We start from the raw sequence: 26,226 nt of genomic DNA, 5'->3' as shown, positions 1-26,226 counted from the left end.
ACTAAATACATGTTGAAATGTGTGCATAAGGCCTTTGGTTTAGGCGTGGCACTCATTTTAAGTTTTTATTGCTTTAAATGCATTTTCAGGCCGAGTAGAGCACGTTTTTTTACTTTGAATGTATCTTCATAGGAATAAGTTGTGTAGTCAAATTAATGCTCATTTAGGCTTCAGGACGTCATCCTGAACTAAATACATGTTGAAATGTGTGCATAAGTCCTTTGGTTTAGGCGTGACACTCATTTTCAGTTTTTATTGCTTTAAATGCACTTTCAGTCCGAGTTGAGCCCGTTTTTTTACTTTGAATGTATCTTCATAGGAATAAGTTGTGTAGTCAAATTAATGGTGATTTAGGCTTCAGGAGGTCAACCTGAACTAAATACATGTTGAAATGTGTGCATAAGTCCTTTGGTTTAGGCGTGACACTCATTTTCAGTTTTTATTGCTTTAAATGCACTTTCAGTCCGAGTTGAGCCCGTTTTTTTACTTTGAATGTATCTTCATAGGAATAAGTTGTGTAGTCAAATTAATGCTCATTTAGGCTTCAGAATGTCAACCTGAACTAAATACATGTTGAAATGTGTGCATAAGTCCTTTGGTTTAGGCGTGACACTCATTTTGAGTTTCTATTGCTTCAAATGCACTTTCAGGCCTAGTTGAGCACGTTTTGTGACTTTGAATGTACCTTCATAGGAATGAGTTGTGTAGTCGAATCAATGCTCATTTAGGCTTCAGGAGGTCAACCTGAACTAAATACATGTTGAAATGTGTGCATAAGTCCTTTGGTTTAGGCGTGACACTCATTTTCAGTTTTTATTGCTTTAAATGTACTTTCAGTCCGAGTTGAGCCCGTTTTTTTCCTTTGAATGTTCCTTCATAGGAATGAGTTGTGTAGTCAAATTAATGCTCATTTAGGCTTCAGGAGGTCAACCTGAACTAAATATGTGTTGAAATGTGTGCATAAGTCCTTTGGTTTTAGGCGTGACACTCATTTTCAGTTTTTATTGCTTTAAATGCACTTTCAGTTCGAGTTGAGCCCGTTTTTTTACTTTGAATGTTCCTTCATAGGAATGAGTTGTGTAGTCAAATTAATGCTCATTTAGGCTTCAGGAGGTCAACCTGAACTAAATACATGTTGAAATGTGTGCATAAGTCCTTTGGTTTAGGCGTGACACTCATTTTCAGTTTTTATTGCTTTAAATGCACTTTCAGTCCGAGTTGAGCCCGTTTTTTTACTTTGAATGTATCTTCATAGGAATAAGTTGTGTAGTCAAATTAATGCTCATTTAGGCTTCAGAATGTCAACCTGAACTAAATACATGTTGAAATGTGTGCATAAGTCCTTTGGTTTAGGCGTGACACTCATTTTGAGTTTTTATTGCTTTAAATGCACTTTCAGGCCTAGTTGAGCACATTTTGTGACTTTGAATATATCTTCATAGGAATGAGTTGTATAGACAAAATAATGGTGATTTAGGCTTCAGGAGGTCAACCTGAACTAAATACATGTTGAAATGTGTGCATAAGTCCTTTGGTTTAGGCGTGACACTCATTTTGAGTTTTTATTGCTTTACAGTAAATGCACTTTCAGGCCTAGTTGAGCACGTTTTGTGACTTTGAATGTACCTTCATAGGAATGAGTTGTGTAGTCAAATTAATGCTCATTTAGGCTTAAGGAGGTCAACCTGAACTAAATACATGTTGAAATGTGTGCATAAGTCCTTTGGTTTAGGCGTGACACTCATTTTCAGTTTTTATTGCTTTAAATGCACTTTCAGTCCGAGTTGAGCCCGTTTTTTCACTTTGAATGTATCTTCATAGGAATAAGTTGTGTAGTCAAATTAATGCTCATTTAGGCTTCAGAATGTCAACCTGAACTAAATACATGTTGAAATGTGTGCATAAGTCCTTTGGTTTAGGCGTGACACTCATTTTCAGTTTTTATTGCTTTAAATGTACTTTCAGTCCGAGTTGAGCCCGTTTTTTTCCTTTGAATGTTCCTTCATAGGAATGAGTTGTGTAGTCAAATTAATGCTCATTTAGGCTTCAGGAGGTCAACCTGAACTAAATACATGTTGAAATGTGTGCATAAGGCCTTTGGTTTAGGCGTGGCACTCATTTTAAGTTTTTATTGCTTTAAATGCATTTTCAGGCCGAGTAGAGCACGTTTTTTTACTTTGAATGTATCTTCATAGGAATAAGTTGTGTAGTCAAATTAATGCTCATTTAGGCTTCAGGACGTCATCCTGAACTAAATACATGTTGAAATGTGTGCATAAGTCCTTTGGTTTAGGCGTGACACTCATTTTCAGTTTTTATTGCTTTAAATGCACTTTCAGTCCGAGTTGAGCCCGTTTTTTTACTTTGAATGTATCTTCATAGGAATAAGTTGTGTAGTCAAATTAATGGTGATTTAGGCTTCAGGAGGTCAACCTGAACTAAATACATGTTGAAATGTGTGCATAAGTCCTTTGGTTTAGGCGTGACACTCATTTTCAGTTTTTATTGCTTTAAATGCACTTTCAGTCCGAGTTGAGCCCGTTTTTTTACTTTGAATGTATCTTCATAGGAATAAGTTGTGTAGTCAAATTAATGCTCATTTAGGCTTCAGAATGTCAACCTGAACTAAATACATGTTGAAATGTGTGCATAAGTCCTTTGGTTTAGGCGTGACACTCATTTTGAGTTTCTATTGCTTCAAATGCACTTTCAGGCCTAGTTGAGCACGTTTTGTGACTTTGAATGTACCTTCATAGGAATGAGTTGTGTAGTCGAATCAATGCTCATTTAGGCTTCAGGAGGTCAACCTGAACTAAATACATGATGAAATGTGTGCATAAGTCCTTTGGTTTAGGCGTGACACTCATTTTCAGTTTTTATTGCTTTAAATGTACTTTCAGTCCGAGTTGAGCCCGTTTTTTTCCTTTGAATGTTCCTTCATAGGAATGAGTTGTGTAGTCAAATTAATGCTCATTTAGGCTTCAGGAGGTCAACCCGAACTAAATAAATGTTGAAATGTGTGCATAAGGCCTTTGGTTTAGGCGTGACACTCATTTTGAGTTTTTATTGCTTTAAATGCATTTTCAGGCCGAGTAGAGCACGTTTTTTTACTTTGAATGTATCTTCATAGGAATAAGTTGTGTAGTCAAATTAATGCTCATTTAGGCTTCAGGAGGTCAACCTGAACTAAATACATGTTGAAATGTGTGTATAAGTCCTTTGGTTTAGGTGTGACACTCATTTTCAGTTTTTATTGCTTTAAATGCACTTTCAGTCCGAGTTGAGCCCGTTTTTTTACTTTGAATGTTCCTTCATAGGAATGAGTTGTGTAGTCAAATTAATGCTCATTTAGGCTTCAGGAGGTCAACCTGAACTAAATACGTGTTGAAATGTGTGCATAAGTCCTTTGGTTTTAGGCGTGACACTCATTTTCAGTTTTTATTCCTTTAAATGCACTTTCAGTTCGAGTTGAGCCCGTTTTTTTACTTTGAATGTTCCTTCATAGGAATGAGTTGTGTAGTCAAATTAATGCTCATTTAGGCTTCAGGAGGTCAACCTGAACTAAATACATGTTGAAATGTGTGTATAAGTCCTTTGGTTTAGGTGTGACACTCATTTTCAGTTTTTATTGCTTTAAATGCACTTTCAGTCCGAGTTGAGCCCGTTTTTTTACTTTGAATGTTCCTTCATAGGAATGAGTTGTGTAGTCAAATTAATGCTCATTTAGGCTTCAGGAGGTCAACCTGAACTAAATACGTGTTGAAATGTGTGCATAAGTCCTTTGGTTTAGGCGTGACACTCATTTTCAGTTTTTATTGCTTTAAATGCACTTTCAGTTCGAGTTGAGCCCGTTTTTTTACTTTGAATGTTCCTTCATAGGAATGAGTTGTGTAGTCAAATTAATGCTCATTTAGGCTTCAGGAGGTCAACCTGAACTAAATACATGTTGAAATGTGTGCATAAGTCCTTTGGTTTAGGTGTGACACTCATTTTCAGTTTTTATTGCTTTAAATGCACTTTCAGTCCGAGTTGAGCCCGTTTTTTTACTTTGAATGTATCTTCATAGGAATAAGTTGTGTAGTCAAATTAATGCTCATTTAGGCTTCAGAATGTCAACCTGAACTAAATACATGTTGAAATGTGTGCATAAGTCCTTTGGTTTAGGCGTGACACTCATTTTGAGTTTTTATTGCTTTAAATGCACTTTCAGGCCTAGTTGAGCACATTTTGTGACTTTGAATATATCTTCATAGGAATGAGTTGTATAGACAAAATAATGGTGATTTAGGCTTCAGGAGGTCAACCTGAACTAAATACATGTTGAAATGTGTGCATAAGTCCTTTGGTTTAGGCGTGACACTCATTTTGAGTTTTTATTGCTTTAAATGCACTTTCAGGCCTAGTTGAGCACGTTTTGTGACTTTGAATGTACCTTCATAGGAATGAGTTGTGTAGTCAAATTAATGCTCATTTAGGCTTCAGGAGGTCAACCTGAACTAAATACATGTTGAAATGTGTGCATAAGTCCTTTGGTTTAGGCGTGACACTCATTTTCAGTTTTTATTGCTTTAAATGCACTTTCAGTCCGAGTTGAGCCCGTTTTTTTACTTTGAATGTATCTTCATAGGAATAAGTTGTGTAGTCAAATTAATGCTCATTTAGGCTTCAGAATGTCAACCTGAACTAAATACATGTTGAAATGTGTGCATAAGTCCTTTGGTTTAGGCGTGACACTCATTTTCAGTTTTTATTGCTTTAAATGTACTTTCAGTCCGAGTTGAGCCCGTTTTTTTCCTTTGAATGTTCCTTCATAGGAATGAGTTGTGTAGTCAAATTAATGCTCATTTAGGCTTCAGGAGGTCAACCTGAACTAAATACATGTTGAAATGTGTGCATAAGGCCTTTGGTTTAGGCGTGGCACTCATTTTGAGTTTTTATTGCTTTAAATGCATTTTCAGGCCGAGTAGAGCACGTTTTTTTACTTTGAATGTATCTTCATAGGAATAAGTTGTGTAGTCAAATTAATGCTCATTTAGGCTTCAGGACGTCATCCTGAACTAAATACATGTTGAAATGTGTGCATAAGTCCTTTGGTTTAGGCGTGACACTCATTTTCAGTTTTTATTGCTTTAAATGTACTTTCAGTCCGAGTTGAGCCCGTTTTTTTCCTTTGAATGTTCCTTCATAGGAATGAGTTGTGTAGTCAAATTAATGCTCATTTAGGCTTCAGGAGGTCAACCCGAACTAAATAAATGTTGAAATGTGTGCATAAGGCCTTTGGTTTAGGCGTGACACTCATTTTGAGTTTTTATTGCTTTAAATGCATTTTCAGGCCGAGTAGAGCACGTTTTTTTACTTTGAATGTATCTTCATAGGAATAAGTTGTGTAGTCAAATTAATGCTCATTTAGGCTTCAGGAGGTCAACCTGAACTAAATACATGTTGAAATGTGTGTATAAGTCCTTTGGTTTAGGTGTGACACTCATTTTCAGTTTTTATTGCTTTAAATGCACTTTCAGTCCGAGTTGAGCCCGTTTTTTTACTTTGAATGTTCCTTCATAGGAATGAGTTGTGTAGTCAAATTAATGCTCATTTAGGCTTCAGGAGGTCAACCTGAACTAAATACGTGTTGAAATGTGTGCATAAGTCCTTTGGTTTTAGGCGTGACACTCATTTTCAGTTTTTATTCCTTTAAATGCACTTTCAGTTCGAGTTGAGCCCGTTTTTTTACTTTGAATGTTCCTTCATAGGAATGAGTTGTGTAGTCAAATTAATGCTCATTTAGGCTTCAGGAGGTCAACCTGAACTAAATACATGTTGAAATGTGTGTATAAGTCCTTTGGTTTAGGTGTGACACTCATTTTCAGTTTTTATTGCTTTAAATGCACTTTCAGTCCGAGTTGAGCCCGTTTTTTTACTTTGAATGTTCCTTCATAGGAATGAGTTGTGTAGTCAAATTAATGCTCATTTAGGCTTCAGGAGGTCAACCTGAACTAAATACATCTTGAAATGTGTGCATAAGTCCTTTGGTTTAGGCGTGACACTCATTTTCAGTTTTTATTGCTTTAAATGCATTTTCAGGCCGAGTAGAGCACGTTTCTGAGTTTGAATGTATCTTCATAGGAATGAGTTGTGTGATCAAATTAATGCTCATTTAGGCTTCAGAATGTCAACCTGAACTAAATACATGTTGAAATTTGTGCATAAGTCCTTTGGTTTAGGCGTGACACTCATTTTGAGTTTTTATTGCTTTAAATGCACTTTCAGGCCTAGTTGAGCACGTTTTGTGACTTTGAATGTACCTTCATAGGAATGAGTTGTGTAGTCAAATTAATGCTCATTTAGGCTTCAGGAGGTCAACCTGAACTAAATACATGTTCAAATGTGTGCATAAGTCCTTTGGTTTAGGCGTGACACTCATTTTCAGTTTTTATTGCTTTAAATGTACTTTCAGTCCGAGTTGAGCCCGTTTTTTTCCTTTGAATGTTCCTTCATAGGAATGAGTTGTGTAGTCAAATTAATGCTCATTTAGGCTTCAGGAGGTCAACCTGAACTAAATACATGTTGAAATGTGTGCATAAGGCCTTTGGTTTAGGCGTGACACTCATTTTGAGTTTTTATTGCTTTAAATGCATTTTCAGGCCGAGTAGAGCACGTTTTTTTACTTTGAATGTATCTTCATAGGAATAAGTTGTGTAGTCAAATTAATGCTCATTTAGGCTTCAGGACGTCAACCTGAACTAAATACATCTTGAAATGTGTGCATAAGTCCTTTGGTTTAGGCGTGACACTCATTTTCAGTTTTTATTGCTTTAAATGCACTTTCAGTCCGAGTTGAGCACGTTTTTTTACTTTGAATGTTCCTTCATAGGAATGAGTTGTGTGGTCAAATTAACGCTCATTTAGGCTTCAGGAGGTCAACCTGAACTAAATAAATGTTGAAATGTGTGCATAAGTCATTTGGTCTAGGCGTGACACTCATTATGAACCATTGATGAAAATAAGTTTTATTTTTAAAAAAGCCAAAAAATGTGAAAGGGACGAAATTACAAATGTCCTGTGTGTTTCACATAGAGTACATACAGGCCAGCGATCCCGCTCCCTCTCTTTCTCTGTGACACACACGCTTCCGAGCGCGCCAGCACGCAGCAAGCACACACACAAAAGCACGCACACACCTCACACAAACGTACGCACAGACGAGCACGTATCGTAAACAACACACCAACGATGATTTAGATCAAAGAAACACTCACACATGTATGGGCACACGATCACGCGCGCAAACACGCACACAAACTCATGAGAGGCACACACATCCGCACACGCTACGCATGTAAACAACATTTGGACAATGATTGAAGATCAAAGACTAACCCACGTGGAAGACTGAAAGATGCACAGCCAATCACCTAGGCTTTGCATCTTTTCACCTCCCCCTGCTCTCACACCACGTGGGCTAGATCCACTCGGGCTGTCATTGGTGGACGTCGTCGGTGTGAGAACAAATCAAGTGCAAGCAAAAGTTAAAACCTCTGAGTAATTCGTCATTTTTATCCGAATACAGTACTTTTTTTGGGGGGGGGGGGTGCGCACAACACACACACGCACACACACACGCACGCACCCACACAAACACACACAAACACACGCACACACCTACACACTCTCACACACGCACGCACACATACACTAGCACGCATCGGAAACAACACTTTAGACGTTGAAATGTGTGCAGACGTCCTTTGGTTTAGGCATGACACTCAATTTTAGTTTTTATTGATTCAAATGCATTTTCAGACAGAGCAGGGCACTTACTGACTTTGAATGTATCTTCATGGGAATGAGTTGTGTGATCAAATTAATGCTCATTTAGGCTTCAGGAGGTCAACCTAAACTAAATACATGTTGAAATGTGTGCATAAGTCCTTTGATTTAGGCGTGAAACTCATTTTGAGATTTTATTGCTTTAAAGGCACTTTCAGGCCTAGTTGAGCACGTTTTGTGACTTTGAATGTACCTTCATAGGAATGAGTTGTATAGACAAAATAATGCTCATTTAGGCTTCAGAATGTGAACCTGAATTAAATACATGTTGAAATGTGTGTATAAGTCCTTTGGTTTAGGCGTGACACTCAATTTGAGTTTTTATTGCTTTAAATGCATTTTCAGGCCGAGTAGAGCACATTTTTTTACTTTAAATGTAGGTTTAGGTGTGACACTCATTTTGATTTTTTCTTGCTTTAAATGCATTTTCAGGCCGAGTAGAGCACGTTTTGTGACTTTGAATGTACCTTCATAGGAATGAGTTGTGTAGTCAAACTAATGCTCATTTAGGCTTCAGGAGGTCAACCTGAACTAAATACATGTTGAAATGTGTGCATAAGTCCTTTGGTTTAGGCGTGACACTCATTTTCAGTTTTTATTGCTTTAAATGCACTTTCAGTCCGAGTTGAGCCCGTTTTTTTACTTTGAATGTATCTTCATAGGAATAAGTTGTGTAGTCAAATTAATGCTCATTTAGGCTTCAGAATGTCAACCTGAACTAAATACATGTTGAAATGTGTGCATAAGTCCTTTGGTTTAGGCGTGACACTCATTTTGAGTTTTTATTGCTTTAAATGCACTTTCAGGCCTAGTTGAGCACGTTTTGTGACTTTGAATATATCTTCATAGGAATGAGTTGTATAGACAAAATAATGGTGATTTAGGCTTCAGGAGGTCAACCTGAACTAAATACATGTTGAAATGTGTGCATAAGTCCTTTGGTTTAGGCGTGACACTCATTTTCAGTTTTTATTGCTTTAAATGTACTTTCAGTCCGAGTTGAGCCCGTTTTTTTCCTTTGAATGTTCCTTCATAGGAATGAGTTGTGTAGTCAAATTAATGCTCATTTAGGCTTCAGGAGGTCAACCCGAACTAAATACATGTTGAAATGTGTGCATAAGTCCTTTGGTTTAGGCGTGACACTCATTTTCAGTTTTTATTGCTTTAAATGCACTTTCAGTCCGAGTTGAGCCCGTTTTTTTACTTTGAATGTTCCTTCATAGGAATGAGTTGTGTGATCAAATTAATGCTCATTTAGGCTTCAGAATGTCAACCTGAACTAAATACATGTTGAAATGTGTGCATAAGTCCTTTGGTTTAGGCGTGACACTCATTTTCAGTTTTTATTGCTTTAAATGCACTTTCAGTCCGAGTTGAGCCCGTTTTTTTACTTTGAATGTATCTTCATAGGAATAAGTTGTGTAGTCAAATTAATGGTGATTTAGGCTTCAGGAGGTCAACCTGAACTAAATACACGTTGAAATGTGTGCATAAGTCCTTTGGTTTAGGCGTGACACTCATTTTCAGTTTTTATTGCTTTAAATGCACTTTCAGTCCGAGTTGAGCCCGTTTTTTTACTTTGAATGTTCCTTCATAGGAATGAGTTGTGTGATCAAATTAATGCTCATTTAGGCTTCAGAATGTCAACCTGAACTAAATACATGTTGAAATGTGTGCATAAGTCCTTTGGTTTAGGCGTGACACTCATTTTCAGTTTTTATTGCTTTAAATGCACTTTCAGTCCGAGTTGAGCCCGTTTTTTTACTTTGAATGTTCCTTCATAGGAATGAGTTGTGTGATCAAATTAATGCTCATTTAGGCTTCAGAATGTCAACCTGAACTAAATACATGTTGAAATGTGTGCATAAGTCCTTTGGTTTAGGCGTGACACTCATTTTCTGTTTTTATTGCTTTAAATGCACTTTCAGTCCGAGTTGAGCCCGTTTTGTTCCTTTGAATGTTCCTTCATAGGAATGAGTTGTGTAGTCAAATTAATGCTCATTTAGGCTTCAGGAGGTCAACCCGAACTAAATACATGTTGAAATGTGTGCATAAGTCCTTTGGTTTAGGCGTGACACTCATTTTGAGTTTTTATTGCTTTAAATGCACTTTCAGGCCTAGTTGAGCACGTTTTGTGACTTTGAATATATCTTCATAGGAATGAGTTGTATAGACAAAATAATGGTGATTTAGGCTTCAGGAGGTCAACCTGAACTAAATACATGTTGAAATGTGTGCATAAGTCCTTTGGTTTAGGCGTGACACTCATTTTCAGTTTTTATTGCTTTAAATGTACTTTCAGGCCGAGTAGAGCAGATTTTTTTACTTTAAATGTAGGTTTAGGTGTGACACTCATTTTGATTTTTTCTTGCTTTAAATGCATTTTCAGGCCGAGTAGAGCACGTTTTGTGACTTTGAATGTACCTTCATAGGAATGAGTTGTGTAGTCAAACTAATGCTCATTTAGGCTTCAGGAGGTCAACCTGAACTAAATACATGTTGAAATGTGTGCATAAGTCCTTTGGTTTAGGCGTGACACTCATTTTCAGTTTTTATTGCTTTAAATGCACTTTCAGTCCGAGTTGAGCCCGTTTTTTTACTTTGAATGTATCTTCATAGGAATAAGTTGTGTAGTCAAATTAATGCTCATTTAGGCTTCAGAATGTCAACCTGAACTAAATACATGTTGAAATGTGTGCATAAGTCCTTTGGTTTAGGCGTGACACTCATTTTGAGTTTTTATTGCTTTAAATGCACTTTCAGGCCTAGTTGAGCACGTTTTGTGACTTTGAATATATCTTCATAGGAATGAGTTGTATAGACAAAATAATGGTGATTTAGGCTTCAGGAGGTCAACCTGAACTAAATACATGTTGAAATGTGTGCATAAGTCCTTTGGTTTAGGCGTGACACTCATTTTCAGTTTTTATTGCTTTAAATGTACTTTCAGTCCGAGTTGAGCCCGTTTTTTTCCTTTGAATGTTCCTTCATAGGAATGAGTTATGTGATCAAATTAATGCTCATTTAGGCTTCAGAATGTCAACCTGAACTAAATACATGTTGAAATGTGTGCATAAGTCCTTTGGTTTAGGCGTGACACTCATTTTGATTTTTTCTTGCTTTAAATGCATTTTCAGGCCGAGTAGAGCACGTTTTGTGACTTTGAATGTACCTTCATAGGAATGAGTTGTGTAGTCAAATTAATGCTCATTTAGGCTTCAGGAAGTCAACTTGAACTAAATAAATGTTGAAATGTGTGCATAAGTCCTTTGGTTTAGGCGTGACACTCATTTTCAGTTTTTATTGCTTTAAAATGCACTTTCAGTCCGAGTTGAGCCCGTTTTTTTACTTTGAATGTATCTTCATAGGAATAAGTTGTGTAGTCAAATTAATGCTCATTTAGGCTTCAGAATGTCAACCTGAACTAAATACATGTTGAAATGTGTGCATAAGTCCTTTGGTTTAGGCGTGACACTCATTTTGAGTTTTTATTGCTTTAAATGCACTTTCAGTCCGAGTTGAGCCCGTTTTTTTACTTTGAATGTATCTTCATAGGAATAAGTTGTGTAGTCAAATTAATGGTGATTTAGGCTTCAGGAGGTCAACCTGAACTAAATACATGTTGAAATGTGTGCATAAGTCCTTTGGTTTAGGCGTGACACTCATTTTCAGTTTTTATTGCTTTAAATGCACTTTCAGTCCGAGTTGAGCCCGTTTTTTTACTTTGAATGTATCTTCATAGGAATAAGTTGTGTAGTCAAATTAATGCTCATTTAGGCTTCAGAATGTCAACCTGAACTAAATACATGTTGAAATTTGTGCATAAGTCCTTTGGTTTAGGCGTGACACTCATTTTGAGTTTTTATTGCTTTAAATGCACTTTCAGGCCTAGTTGAGCACGTTTTGTGACTTTGAATGTACCTTCATAGGAATGAGTTGTGTAGTCAAATTAATGCTCATTTAGGCTTCAGGAGGTCAACCTGAACTAAATACATGTTGAAATGTGTGCATAAGTCCTTTGGTTTAGGCGTGACACTCATTTTCAGTTTTTATTGCTTTAAATGTACTTTCAGTCCGAGTTGAGCCCGTTTTTTTCCTTTGAATGTTCCTTCATAGGAATGAGTTGTGTAGTCAAATTAATGCTCATTTAGGCTTCAGGAGGTCAACCTGAACTAAATACATGTTGAAATGTGTGCATAAGGCCTTTGGTTTAGGCGTGACACTCATTTTGAGTTTTTATTGCTTTAAATGCATTTTCAGGCCGAGTAGAGCACGTTTTTTTTACTTTGAATGTATCTTCATAGGAATAAGTTGTGTAGTCAAATTAATGCTCATTTAGGCTTCAGGACGTCAACCTGAACTAAATACATGTTGAAATGTGTGCATAAGTCCTTTGGTTTAGGCGTGACACTCATTTTCAGTTTTTATTGCTTTAAATGCACTTTCAGTCCGAGTTGAGCCCGTTTTTTTACTTTGAATGTTCCTTCATAGGAATGAGTTGTGTGATCAAATTAATGCTCATTTAGGCTTCAGAATGTCAACCTGAACTAAATACATGTTGAAATGTGTGCATAAGTCCTTTGGTTTAGGCGTGACACTCATTTTCAGTTTTTATTGCTTTAAATGCACTTTCAGTCCGAGTTGAGCCCGTTTTTTTACTTTGAATGTTCCTTCATAGGAATGAGTTGTGTGATCAAATTAATGCTCATTTAGGCTTCAGAATGTCAACCTGAACTAAATACATGTTGAAATGTGTGCATAAGTCCTTTGGTTTAGGCGTGACACTCATTTTCAGTTTTTATTGCTTTAAATGCACTTTCAGTCCGAGTTGAGCCCGTTTTTTTACTTTGAATGTTCCTTCATATGAATGAGTTGTGTGGTCAAATTAACGCTCATTTAGGCTTCAGGAGGTCAACCTGAACTAAATAAATGTTGAAATGTGTGCATAAGTCATTTGGTCTAGGCGTGACACTCATTATGAACCATTGATGAAAATAAGTTTTATTTTTAAAAAAGCCAAAAAATGTGAAAGGGACGAAATTACAAATGTCCTGTGTGTTTCACATAGAGTACATACAGGCCAGCGATCCCGCTCCCTCTCTTTCTCTGTGACACACACGCTTCCGAGCGCGCCAGCACGCAGCAAGCACACACACAAAAGCACGCACACACCTCACACAAACGTACGCACAGACGAGCACGTATCGTAAACAACACACCAACGATGATTTAGATCAAAGAAACACTCACACATGTATGGGCACACGATCACGCGGGCGCAAACACACACACAAACTCATGAGAGGCACACACATCCGCACACGCTACGCATGTAAACAACATTTGGACACTGATTGAAGATCAAAGACTAACCCACGTGGAAGACTGAAAGATGCACAGCCAATCACCTAGGCTTTGCATCTTTTCACCTCCCCCTGCTCTCACACCACGTGGGCTAGATCCACTCGGGCTGTCATTGGTGGACGTCGTCGGTGTCAGAACAAATCAAGTGCAAGCAAAAGTTAAAACCTCTGAGTAATTCGTCATTTTTATCCGAATACAGTACTTTTTTTTTTGGGGGGGGGGTGCGCACAACACACACGCACACACACACGCACGCACCCACACAAACACACACAAACACACGCACACACCTACACACTCTCACACACGCACGCACACATACACTAGCACGCATCGGAAACAACACTTTAGACGTTGAAATGTGTGCAGACGTCCTTTGGTTTAGGCATGACACTCAATTTTAGTTTTTATTGATTCAAATGCATTTTCAGACAGAGCAGGGCACTTACTGACTTTGAATGTATCTTCATGGGAATGAGTTGTGTGATCAAATTAATGCTCATTTAGGCTTCAGGAGGTCAACCTAAACTAAATACATGTTGAAATGTGTGCATAAGTCCTTTGATTTAGGCGTGAAACTCATTTTGAGATTTTATTGCTTTAAATGCACTTTCAGGCCTAGTTGAGCACGTTTTGTGACTTTGAATGTACCTTCATAGGAATGAGTTGTATAGACAAAATAATGCTCATTTAGGCTTCAGAATGTCAACCTGAACTAAATACATGTTGAAATGTGTGCATAAGTCCTTTGGTTTAGGCGTGACACTCAATTTGAGTTTTTATTGCTTTAAATGCATTTTCAGGCCGAGTAGAGCACATTTTTTTACTTTAAATGTAGGTTTAGGTGTGACACTCATTTTGATTTTTTCTTGCTTTAAATGCATTTTCAGGCCGAGTAGAGCATGTTTTGTGACTTTGAATGTACCTTCATAGGAATGAGTTGTGTAGTCAAATTAATGCTCATTTAGGCTTCAGGAGGTCAACCTGAACTAAATACATGTTGAAATGTGTGCATAAGTCCTTTGGTTTAGGCGTGACACTCATTTTCAGTTTTTATTGCTTTAAATGCACTTTCAGTCCGAGTTGAGCCCGTTTTTTTACTTTGAATGTATCTTCATAGGAATAAGTTGTGTAGTCAAATTAATGCTCATTTATTCTTCAGAATGTCAACCTGAACTAAATACATGTTGAAATGTGTGCATAAGTCCTTTGGTTTAGGCGTGACACTCATTTTGAGTTTTTATTGCTTTAAATGCACTTTCAGGCCTAGTTGAGCACGTTTTGTGACTTTGAATGTACCTTCATAGGAATGAGTTGTGTAGTCAAATTAATGCTCATTTAGGCTTCAGGAGGTCAACCTGAACTAAATACATGTTGAAATGTGTGCATAAGTCCTTTGGTTTAGGCGTGACACTCATTTTCAGTTTTTATTGCTTTAAATGCACTTTCAGTCCGAGTTGAGCCCGTTTTTTTACTTTGAATGTATCTTCATAGGAATAAGTTGTGTAGTCAAATTAATGCTCATTTAGGCTTCAGAATGTCAACCTGAACTAAATACATGTTGAAATGTGTGCATAAGTCCTTTGGTTTAGGCGTGACACTCATTTTGAGTTTTTATTGCTTTAAATGCACTTTCAGGCCTAGTTGAGCACATTTTGTGACTTTGAATATATCTTCATAGGAATGAGTTGTATAGACAAAATAATGGTGATTTAGGCTTCAGGAGGTCAACCTGAACTAAATACATGTTGAAATGTGTGCATAAGTCCTTTGGTTTAGGCGTGACACTCATTTTGAGTTTTTATTGCTTTAAATGCACTTTCAGGCCTAGTTGAGCACGTTTTGTGACTTTGAATGTACCTTCATAGGAATGAGTTGTGTAGTCAAATTAATGCTCATTTAGGCTTCAGAATGTCAACCTGAACTAAATACATGTTGAAATGTGTGCATAAGGCCTTTGGTTTAGGCGTGGCACTCATTTTGAGTTTTTATTGCTTTAAATGCATTTTCAGGCCGAGTAGAGCACGTTTTTTTACTTTGAATGTATCTTCATAGGAATAAGTTGTGTAGTCAAATTAATGCTCATTTAGGCTTCAGGACGTCATCCTGAACTAAATACATGTTGAAATGTGTGCATAAGTCCTTTGGTTTAGGCGTGACACTCATTTTCAGTTTTTATTGCTTTAAATGCACTTTCAGTCCGAGTTGAGCCCGTTTTTTTACTTTGAATGTATCTTCATAGGAATAAGTTGTGTAGTCAAATTAATGGTGATTTAGGCTTCAGGAGGTCAACCTGAACTAAATACATGTTGAAATGTGTGCATAAATCCTTTGGTTTAGGCGTGACACTCATTTTCAGTTTTTATTGCTTTAAATGCACTTTCAGTCCGAGTTGAGCCCGTTTTTTTACTTTGAATGTATCTTCATAGGAATAAGTTGTGTAGTCAAATTAATGCTCATTTAGGCTTCAGGAGGTCAACCCGAACTAAATACATGTTGAAATGTGTGCATAAGGCCTTTGGTTTAGGCGTGACACTCATTTTGAGTTTTTATTGCTTTAAATGCATTTTCAGGCCGAGTAGAGCACGTTTTTTTACTTTGAATGTATCTTCATAGGAATAAGTTGTGTAGTCAAATTAATGCTCATTTAGGCTTCAGAATGTCAACCTGAACTAAATACATGTTGAAATGTGTGCATAAGTCCTTTGGTTTAGGCGTGACACTCAATTTGAGTTTTTATTGCTTTAAATGCACTTTCAGGCCTAGTTGAGCACATTTTGTGACTTTGAATATATCTTCATAGGAATGAGTTGTATAGACAAAATAATGGTGATTTAGGCTTCAGGAGGTCAACCTGAACTAAATACATGTTGAAATGTGTGCATAAGTCCTTTGGTTTAGGCGTGACACTCATTTTGAGTTTTTATTGCTTTAAATGCACTTTCAGGCCTAGTTGAGCACGTTTTGTGACTTTGAATGTACCTTCATAGGAATGAGTTGTGTAGTCAAATTAATGCTCATTTAGGCTTCAGAATGTCAACCTGAACTAAATACATGTTGAAATGTGTGCATAAGGCCTTTGGTTTAGGCGTGGCGCTCATTTTGAGTTTTTATTGCTTTAAATGCATTTTCAGGCCGAGTAGAGCACGTTTTTTTACTTTGAATGTATCTTCATAGGAATAAGTTGTGTAGTCAAATTAATGCTCATTTAGGCTTCAGGACGTCATCCTGAAGTAAATACATGTTGAAATGTGTGCATAAGTCCTTTGGTTTAGGCGTGACACTCATTTTCAGTTTTTATTGCTTTAAATGCACTTTCAGTCCGAGTTGAGCCCGTTTTTTTACTTTGAATGTATCTTCATAGGAATAAGTTGTGTAGTCAAATTAATGGTGATTTAGGCTTCAGGAGGTCAACCTGAACTAAATACATGTTGAAATGTGTGCATAAATCCTTTGGTTTAGGCGTGACACTCATTTTCAGTTTTTATTGCTTTAAATGCACTTTCAGTCCGAGTTGAGCCCGTTTTTTTACTTTGAATGTATCTTCATAGGAATAAGTTGTGTAGTCAAATTAATGCTCATTTAGGCTTCAGGAGGTCAACCCGAACTAAATACATGTTGAAATGTGTGCATAAGGCCTTTGGTTTAGGCGTGACACTCATTTTGAGTTTTTATTGCTTTAAATGCATTTTCAGGCCGAGTAGAGCACGTTTTTTTACTTTGAATGTATCTTCATAGGAATAAGTTGTGTAGTCAAATTAATGCTCATTTAGGCTTCAGGAGGTCAACCTGAACTAAATACATGTTGAAATGTGTGCATAAGTCCTTTGGTTTAGGCGTGACACTCATTTTCAGTTTTTATTGCTTTAAATGCACTTTCAGTCCAAGTTGAGCCCGTTTTTTTACTTTGAATGTATCTTCATAGGAATAAGTTGTGTCGTCAAATTAATGCTCATTTAGGCTTCAGAATGTCAACCTGAACTAAATACATGTTGAAATGTGTGCATAAGTCCTTTGGTTTAGGCGTGACACTCATTTTGAGTTTTTATTGCTTTAAATGCACTTTCAGGCCTAGTTGAGCACGTTTTGTGACTTTGAATGTACCTTCATAGGAATGAGTTGTGTAGTCAAATTAATGCTCATTTAGGCTTCAGGAGGTCAACCTAAACTAAATACATGTTGAAATGTGTGCATAAGTCCTTTGATTTAGGCGTGAAACTCATTTTGAGATTTTATTGCTTTAAATGCACTTTCAGGCCTAGTTGAGCACGTTTTGTGACTTTGAATGTACCTTCATAGGAATGAGTTGTATAGACAAAATAATGCTCATTTAGGCTTCAGAATGTCAACCTGAATTAAATACATGTTGAAATGTGTGTATAAGTCCTTTGGTTTAGGCGTGACACTCAATTTGAGTTTTTATTGCTTTAAATGCATTTTCAGGCCGAGTAGAGCACATTTTTTTACTTTAAATGTAGGTTTAGGTGTGACACTCATTTTGATTTTTTCTTGCTTTAAATGCATTTTCAGGCCGAGTAGAGCACGTTTTGTGACTTTGAATGTACCTTCATAGGAATGAGTTGTGTAGTCAAATTAATGCTCATTTAGGCTTCAGGACGTCAACCTGAACTAAATACATGTTGAAATGTGTGCATAAGTCCTTTGGTTTAGGCGTGACACTCATTTTCAGTTTTTATTGCTTTAAATGCACTTTCAGTCCGAGTTGAGCCCGTTTTTTTACTTTGAATGTATCTTCATAGGAATAAGTTGTGTAGTCAAATTAATGCTCATTTAGGCTTCAGAATGTCAACCTGAACTAAATACATGTTGAAATGTGTGCATAAGTCCTTTGGTTTAGGCGTGACACTCATTTTGATTTTTTCTTGCTTTAAATGCACTTTCAGGCCTAGTTGAGCACGTTTTGTGACTTTGAATGTACCTTCATAGGAATGAGTTGTGTAGTCAAATTAATGCTCATTTAGGCTTCAGGAGGTCAACCTGAACTAAATACATGTTGAAATGTGTGCATAAGTCCTTTGGTTTAGGCGTGACACTCATTTTCAGTTTTTATTGCTTTAAATGCACTTTCAGTCCGAGTTGAGGACCGTTTTTTTACTTTGAATGTATCTTCATAGGAATAAGTTGTGTAGTCAAATTAATGCTCATTTAGGCTTCAAAATGTCAACCTGAACTAAATACATGTTGAAATGTGTGCATAAGTCCTTTGGTTTAGGCGTGACACTCATTTTGAGTTTTTATTGCTTTAAATGCACTTTCAGGCCTAGTTGAGCACGTTTTGTGACTTTGAATATATCTTCATAGGAATGAGTTGTATAGACAAAATAATGGTGATTTAGGCTTCAGGAGGTCAACCTGAACTAAATACATGTTGAAATGTGTGCATAAGTCCTTTGGTTTAGGCGTGACACTCATTTTGAGTTTTTATTGCTTTAAATGCACTTTCAGGCCTAGTTGAGCACGTTTTGTGACTTTGAATGTACCTTCATAGGAATGAGTTGTGTAGTCAAATTAATGCTCATTTAGGCTTCAGGAGGTCAACCTGAACTAAATACATGTTGAAATGTGTGCATAAGTCCTTTGGTTTAGGCGTGACACTCATTTTCAGTTTTTATTGCTTTAAATGCACTTTCAGTCCGAGTTGAGCCCGTTTTTTTACTTTGAATGTATCTTCATAGGAATAAGTTGTGTAGTCAAATTAATGCTCATTTAGGCTTCAGAATGTCAACCTGAACTAAATACATGTTGAAATGTGTGCATAAGTCCTTTGGTTTAGGCGTGACACTCATTTTCAGTTTTTATTGCTTTAAATGCACTTTCAGTCCGAGTTGAGCCCGTTTTTTTACTTTGAATGTTCCTTCATAGGAATGAGTTGTGTGATCAAATTAATGCTCATTTAGGCTTCAGAATGTCAACCTGAACTAAATACATGTTGAAATGTGTGCATAAGTCCTTTGGTTTAGGCGTGACACTCATTTTCAGTTTTTATTGCTTTAAATGCACTTTCAGTCCGAGTTGAGCCCGTTTTTTTACTTTGAATGTTCCTTCATAGGAATGAGTTGTGTGGTCAAATTAACGCTCATTTAGGCTTCAGGAGGTCAACCTGAACTAAATAAATGTTGAAATGTGTGCATAAGTCATTTGGTCTAGGCGTGACACTCATTATGAACCATTGATGAAAATAAGTTTTATTTTTAAAAAAGCCAAAAAATGTGAAAGGGACGAAATTACAAATGTCCTGTGTGTTTCACATAGAGTACATACAGGCCAGCGATCCCGCTCCCTCTCTTTCTCTGTGACACACACGCTTCCGAGCGCGCCAGCACGCAGCAAGCACACACACAAAAGCACGCACACACCTCACACAAACGTACGCACAGACGAGCACGTATCGTAAACAACACACCAACGATGATTTAGATCAAAGAAACACTCACACATGTATGGGCACACGATCACGCGGGCGCAAACACACACACAAACTCATGAGAGGCACACACATCCGCACACGCTACGCATGTAAACAACATTTGGACACTGATTGAAGATCAAAGACTAACCCACGTGGAAGACTGAAAGATGCACAGCCAATCACCTAGGCTTTGCATCTTTTCACCTCCCCCTGCTCTCACACCACGTGGGCTAGATCCACTCGGGCTGTCATTGGTGGACGTCGTCGGTGTCAGAACAAATCAAGTGCAAGCAAAAGTTAAAACCTCTGAGTAATTCGTCATTTTTATCCGAATACAGTACTTTTTTTTTGGGGGGGGGGGGTGCGCACAACACACACGCACACACACACGCACGCACCCACACAAACACACACAAACACACGCACACACCTACACACTCTCACACACGCACGCACACATACACTAGCACGCATCGGAAACAACACTTTAGACGTTGAAATGTGTGCAGACGTCCTTTGGTTTAGGCATGACACTCAATTTTAGTTTTTATTGATTCAAATGCATTTTCAGACAGAGCAGGGCACTTACTGACTTTGAATGTATCTTCATGGGAATGAGTTGTGTGATCAAATTAATGCTCATTTAGGCTTCAGGAGGTCAACCTAAACTAAATACATGTTGAAATGTGTGCATAAGTCCTTTGATTTAGGCGTGAAACTCATTTTGAGATTTTATTGCTTTAAATGCACTTTCAGGCCTAGTTGAGCACGTTTTGTGACTTTGAATGTACCTTCATAGGAATGAGTTGTATAGACAAAATAATGCTCATTTAGGCTTCAGAATGTCAACGTGAACTAAATACATGTTGAAATGTGTGCATAAGTCCTTTGGTTTAGGCGTGACACTCAATTTGAGTTTTTATTGCTTTAAATGCATTTTCAGGCCGAGTAGAGCACATTTTTTTACTTTAAATGTAGGTTTAGGTGTGACACTCATTTTGATTTTTTCTTGCTTTAAATGCATTTTCAGGCCGAGTAGAGCATGTTTTGTGACTTTGAATGTACCTTCATAGGAATGAGTTGTGTAGTCAAATTAATGCTCATTTAGGCTTCAGGAGGTCAACCTGAACTAAATACATGTTGAAATGTGTGCATAAGTCCTTTGGTTTAGGCGTGACACTCATTTTCAGTTTTTATTGCTTTAAATGCACTTTCAGTCCGAGTTGAGCCCGTTTTTTTACTTTGAATGTATCTTCATAGGAATAAGTTGTGTAGTCAAATTAATGCTCATTTATTCTTCAGAATGTCAACCTGAACTAAATACATGTTGAAATGTGTGCATAAGTCCTTTGGTTTAGGCGTGACACTCATTTTGAGTTTTTATTGCTTTAAATGCACTTTCAGGCCTAGTTGAGCACGTTTTGTGACTTTGAATGTACCTTCATAGGAATGAGTTGTGTAGTCAAATTAATGCTCATTTAGGCTTCAGGAGGTCAACCTGAACTAAATACATGTTGAAATGTGTGCATAAGTCCTTTGGTTTAGGCGTGACACTCATTTTCAGTTTTTATTGCTTTAAATGCACTTTCAGTCCGAGTTGAGCCCGTTTTTTTACTTTGAATGTATCTTCATAGGAATAAGTTGTGTAGTCAAATTAATGCTCATTTAGGCTTCAGAATGTCAACCTGAACTAAATACATGTTGAAATGTGTGCATAAGTCCTTTGGTTTAGGCGTGACACTCATTTTGAGTTTTTATTGCTTTAAATGCACTTTCAGGCCTAGTTGAGCACATTTTGTGACTTTGAATATATCTTCATAGGAATGAGTTGTATAGACAAAATAATGGTGATTTAGGCTTCAGGAGGTCAACCTGAACTAAATACATGTTGAAATGTGTGCATAAGTCCTTTGGTTTAGGCGTGACACTCATTTTGAGTTTTTATTGCTTTAAATGCACTTTCAGGCCTAGTTGAGCACGTTTTGTGACTTTGAATGTACCTTCATAGGAATGAGTTGTGTAGTCAAATTAATGCTCATTTAGGCTTCAGAATGTCAACCTGAACTAAATACATGTTGAAATGTGTGCATAAGGCCTTTGGTTTAGGCGTGGCACTCATTTTGAGTTTTTATTGCTTTAAATGCATTTTCAGGCCGAGTAGAGCACGTTTTTTTACTTTGAATGTATCTTCATAGGAATAAGTTGTGTAGTCAAATTAATGCTCATTTAGGCTTCAGGACGTCATCCTGAACTAAATACATGTTGAAATGTGTGCATAAGTCCTTTGGTTTAGGCGTGACACTCATTTTCAGTTTTTATTGCTTTAAATGCACTTTCAGTCCGAGTTGAGCCCGTTTTTTTACTTTGAATGTATCTTCATAGGAATAAGTTGTGTAGTCAAATTAATGGTGATTTAGGCTTCAGGAGGTCAACCTGAACTAAATACATGTTGAAATGTGTGCATAAATCCTTTGGTTTAGGCGTGACACTCATTTTCAGTTTTTATTGCTTTAAATGCACTTTCAGTCCGAGTTGAGCCCGTTTTTTTACTTTGAATGTATCTTCATAGGAATAAGTTGTGTAGTCAAATTAATGCTCATTTAGGCTTCAGGAGGTCAACCCGAACTAAATACATGTTGAAATGTGTGCATAAGGCCTTTGGTTTAGGCGTGACACTCATTTTGAGTTTTTATTGCTTTAAATGCATTTTCAGGCCGAGTAGAGCACGTTTTTTTACTTTGAATGTATCTTCATAGGAATAAGTTGTGTAGTCAAATTAATGCTCATTTAGGCTTCAGAATGTCAACCTGAACTAAATACATGTTGAAATGTGTGCATAAGTCCTTTGGTTTAGGCGTGACACTCAATTTGAGTTTTTATTGCTTTAAATGCACTTTCAGGCCTAGTTGAGCACATTTTGTGACTTTGAATATATCTTCATAGGAATGAGTTGTATAGACAAAATAATGGTGATTTAGGCTTCAGGAGGTCAACCTGAACTAAATACATGTTGAAATGTGTGCATAAGTCCTTTGGTTTAGGCGTGACACTCATTTTGAGTTTTTATTGCTTTAAATGCACTTTCAGGCCTAGTTGAGCACGTTTTGTGACTTTGAATGTACCTTCATAGGAATGAGTTGTGTAGTCAAATTAATGCTCATTTAGGCTTCAGAATGTCAACCTGAACTAAATACATGTTGAAATGTGTGCATAAGGCCTTTGGTTTAGGCGTGGCGCTCATTTTGAGTTTTTATTGCTTTAAATGCATTTTCAGGCCGAGTAGAGCACGTTTTTTTACTTTGAATGTATCTTCATAGGAATAAGTTGTGTAGTCAAATTAATGCTCATTTAGGCTTCAGGACGTCATCCTGAACTAAATACATGTTGAAATGTGTGCATAAGTCCTTTGGTTTAGGCGTGACACTCATTTTCAGTTTTTATTGCTTTAAATGCACTTTCAGTCCGAGTTGAGCCCGTTTTTTTACTTTGAATGTATCTTCATAGGAATAAGTTGTGTAGTCAAATTAATGGTGATTTAGGCTTCAGGAGGTCAACCTGAACTAAATACATGTTGAAATGTGTGCATAAATCCTTTGGTTTAGGCGTGACACTCATTTTCAGTTTTTATTGCTTTAAATGCACTTTCAGTCCGAGTTGAGCCCGTTTTTTTACTTTGAATGTATCTTCATAGGAATAAGTTGTGTAGTCAAATTAATGCTCATTTAGGCTTCAGGAGGTCAACCCGAACTAAATACATGTTGAAATGTGTGCATAAGGCCTTTGGTTTAGGCGTGACACTCATTTTGAGTTTTTATTGCTTTAAATGCATTTTCAGGCCGAGTAGAGCACGTTTTTTTACTTTGAATGTATCTTCATAGGAATAAGTTGTGTAGTCAAATTAATGCTCATTTAGGCTTCAGGAGGTCAACCTGAACTAAATACATGTTGAAATGTGTGCATAAGTCCTTTGGTTTAGGCGTGACACTCATTTTCAGTTTTTATTGCTTTAAATGCACTTTCAGTCCAAGTTGAGCCCGTTTTTTTACTTTGAATGTATCTTCATAGGAATAAGTTGTGTCGTCAAATTAATGCTCATTTAGGCTTCAGAATGTCAACCTGAACTAAATACATGTTGAAATGTGTGCATAAGTCCTTTGGTTTAGGCGTGACACTCATTTTGAGTTTTTATTGCTTTAAATGCACTTTCAGGCCTAGTTGAGCACGTTTTGTGACTTTGAATGTACCTTCATAGGAATGAGTTGTGTAGTCAAATTAATGCTCATTTAGGCTTCAGGAGGTCAACCTAAACTAAATACATGTTGAAATGTGTGCATAAGTCCTTTGATTTAGGCGTGAAACTCATTTTGAGATTTTATTGCTTTAAATGCACTTTCAGGCCTAGTTGAGCACGTTTTGTGACTTTGAATGTACCTTCATAGGAATGAGTTGTATAGACAAAATAATGCTCATTTAGGCTTCAGAATGTCAACCTGAATTAAATACATGTTGAAATGTGTGTATAAGTCCTTTGGTTTAGGCGTGACACTCAATTTGAGTTTTTATTGCTTTAAATGCATTTTCAGGCCGAGTAGAGCACATTTTTTTACTTTAAATGTAGGTTTAGGTGTGACACTCATTTTGATTTTTTCTTGCTTTAAATGCATTTTCAGGCCGAGTAGAGCACGTTTTGTGACTTTGAATGTACCTTCATAGGAATGAGTTGTGTAGTCAAATTAATGCTCATTTAGGCTTCAGGACGTCAACCTGAACTAAATACATGTTGAAATGTGTGCATAAGTCCTTTGGTTTAGGCGTGACACTCATTTTCAGTTTTTATTGCTTTAAATGCACTTTCAGTCCGAGTTGAGCCCGTTTTTTTACTTTGAATGTATCTTCATAGGAATAAGTTGTGTAGTCAAATTAATGCTCATTTAGGCTTCAGAATGTCAACCTGAACTAAATACATGTTGAAATGTGTGCATAAGTCCTTTGGTTTAGGCGTGACACTCATTTTGATTTTTTCTTGCTTTAAATGCACTTTCAGGCCTAGTTGAGCACGTTTTGTGACTTTGAATGTACCTTCATAGGAATGAGTTGTGTAGTCAAATTAATGCTCATTTAGGCTTCAGGAGGTCAACCTGAACTAAATACATGTTGAAATGTGTGCATAAGTCCTTTGGTTTAGGCGTGACACTCATTTTCAGTTTTTATTGCTTTAAATGCACTTTCAGTCCGAGTTGAGGACCGTTTTTTTACTTTGAATGTATCTTCATAGGAATAAGTTGTGTAGTCAAATTAATGCTCATTTAGGCTTCAAAATGTCAACCTGAACTAAATACATGTTGAAATGTGTGCATAAGTCCTTTGGTTTAGGCGTGACACTCATTTTGAGTTTTTATTGCTTTAAATGCACTTTCAGGCCTAGTTGAGCACGTTTTGTGACTTTGAATATATCTTCATAGGAATGAGTTGTATAGACAAAATAATGGTGATTTAGGCTTCAGGAGGTCAACCTGAACTAAATACATGTTGAAATGTGTGCATAAGTCCTTTGGTTTAGGCGTGACACTCATTTTGAGTTTTTATTGCTTTAAATGCACTTTCAGGCCTAGTTGAGCACGTTTTGTGACTTTGAATGTACCTTCATAGGAATGAGTTGTGTAGTCAAATTAATGCTCATTTAGGCTTCAGGAGGTCAACCTGAACTAAATACATGTTGAAATGTGTGCATAAGTCCTTTGGTTTAGGCGTGACACTCATTTTCAGTTTTTATTGCTTTAAATGCACTTTCAGTCCGAGTTGAGCCCGTTTTTTTACTTTGAATGTATCTTCATAGGAATAAGTTGTGTAGTCAAATTAATGCTCATTTAGGCTTCAGAATGTCAACCTGAACTAAATACATGTTGAAATGTGTGCATAAGTCCTTTGGTTTAGGCGTGACACTCATTTTCAGTTTTTATTGCTTTAAATGTACTTTCAGTCCGAGTTGAGCCCGTTTTTTTCCTTTGAATGTTCCTTCATAGGAATGAGTTGTGTAGTCAAATTAATGCTCATTTAGGCTTCAGGAGGTCAACCTGAACTAAATACATGTTGAAATGTGTGCATAAGGCCTTTGGTTTAGGCGTGGCACTCATTTTGAGTTTTTATTGCTTTAAATGCATTTTCAGGCCGAGTAGAGCACGTTTTTTTACTTTGAATGTATCTTCATAGGAATAAGTTGTGTAGTCAAATTAATGCTCATTTAGGCTTCAGGACGTCAACCTGAACTAAATACATGTTGAAATGTGTGCATAAGTCCTTTGGTTTAGGCGTGACACTCATTTTCAGTTTTTATTGCTTTAAATGCACTTTCAGTCCGAGTTGAGCCCATTTTTTTACTTTGAATGTATCTTCATAGGAATAAGTTGTGTAGTCAAATTAATGGTGATTTAGGCTTCAGGAGGTCAACCTGAACTAAATACAAGGTTGAAATGTGTGCATAAGTCCTTTGGTTTAGGCGTGACACTCATTTTGAATTTTTATTGCTTTAAATGCACTTTCAGGCCTATTTGAGCACGTTTTGTGACTTTGAATGTTCGTTCATAGGAATGAGTTGTGTGGTCAAA

The sequence above is a fragment of the Hippocampus zosterae genome, unplaced genomic scaffold, assembly GCF_025434085.1.
Source record: "Hippocampus zosterae strain Florida unplaced genomic scaffold, ASM2543408v3 HiC_scaffold_42, whole genome shotgun sequence".
NCBI lineage: Eukaryota > Metazoa > Chordata > Actinopteri > Syngnathiformes > Syngnathidae > Hippocampus > Hippocampus zosterae.
This window is presented reverse-complemented; position numbering follows the sequence as displayed.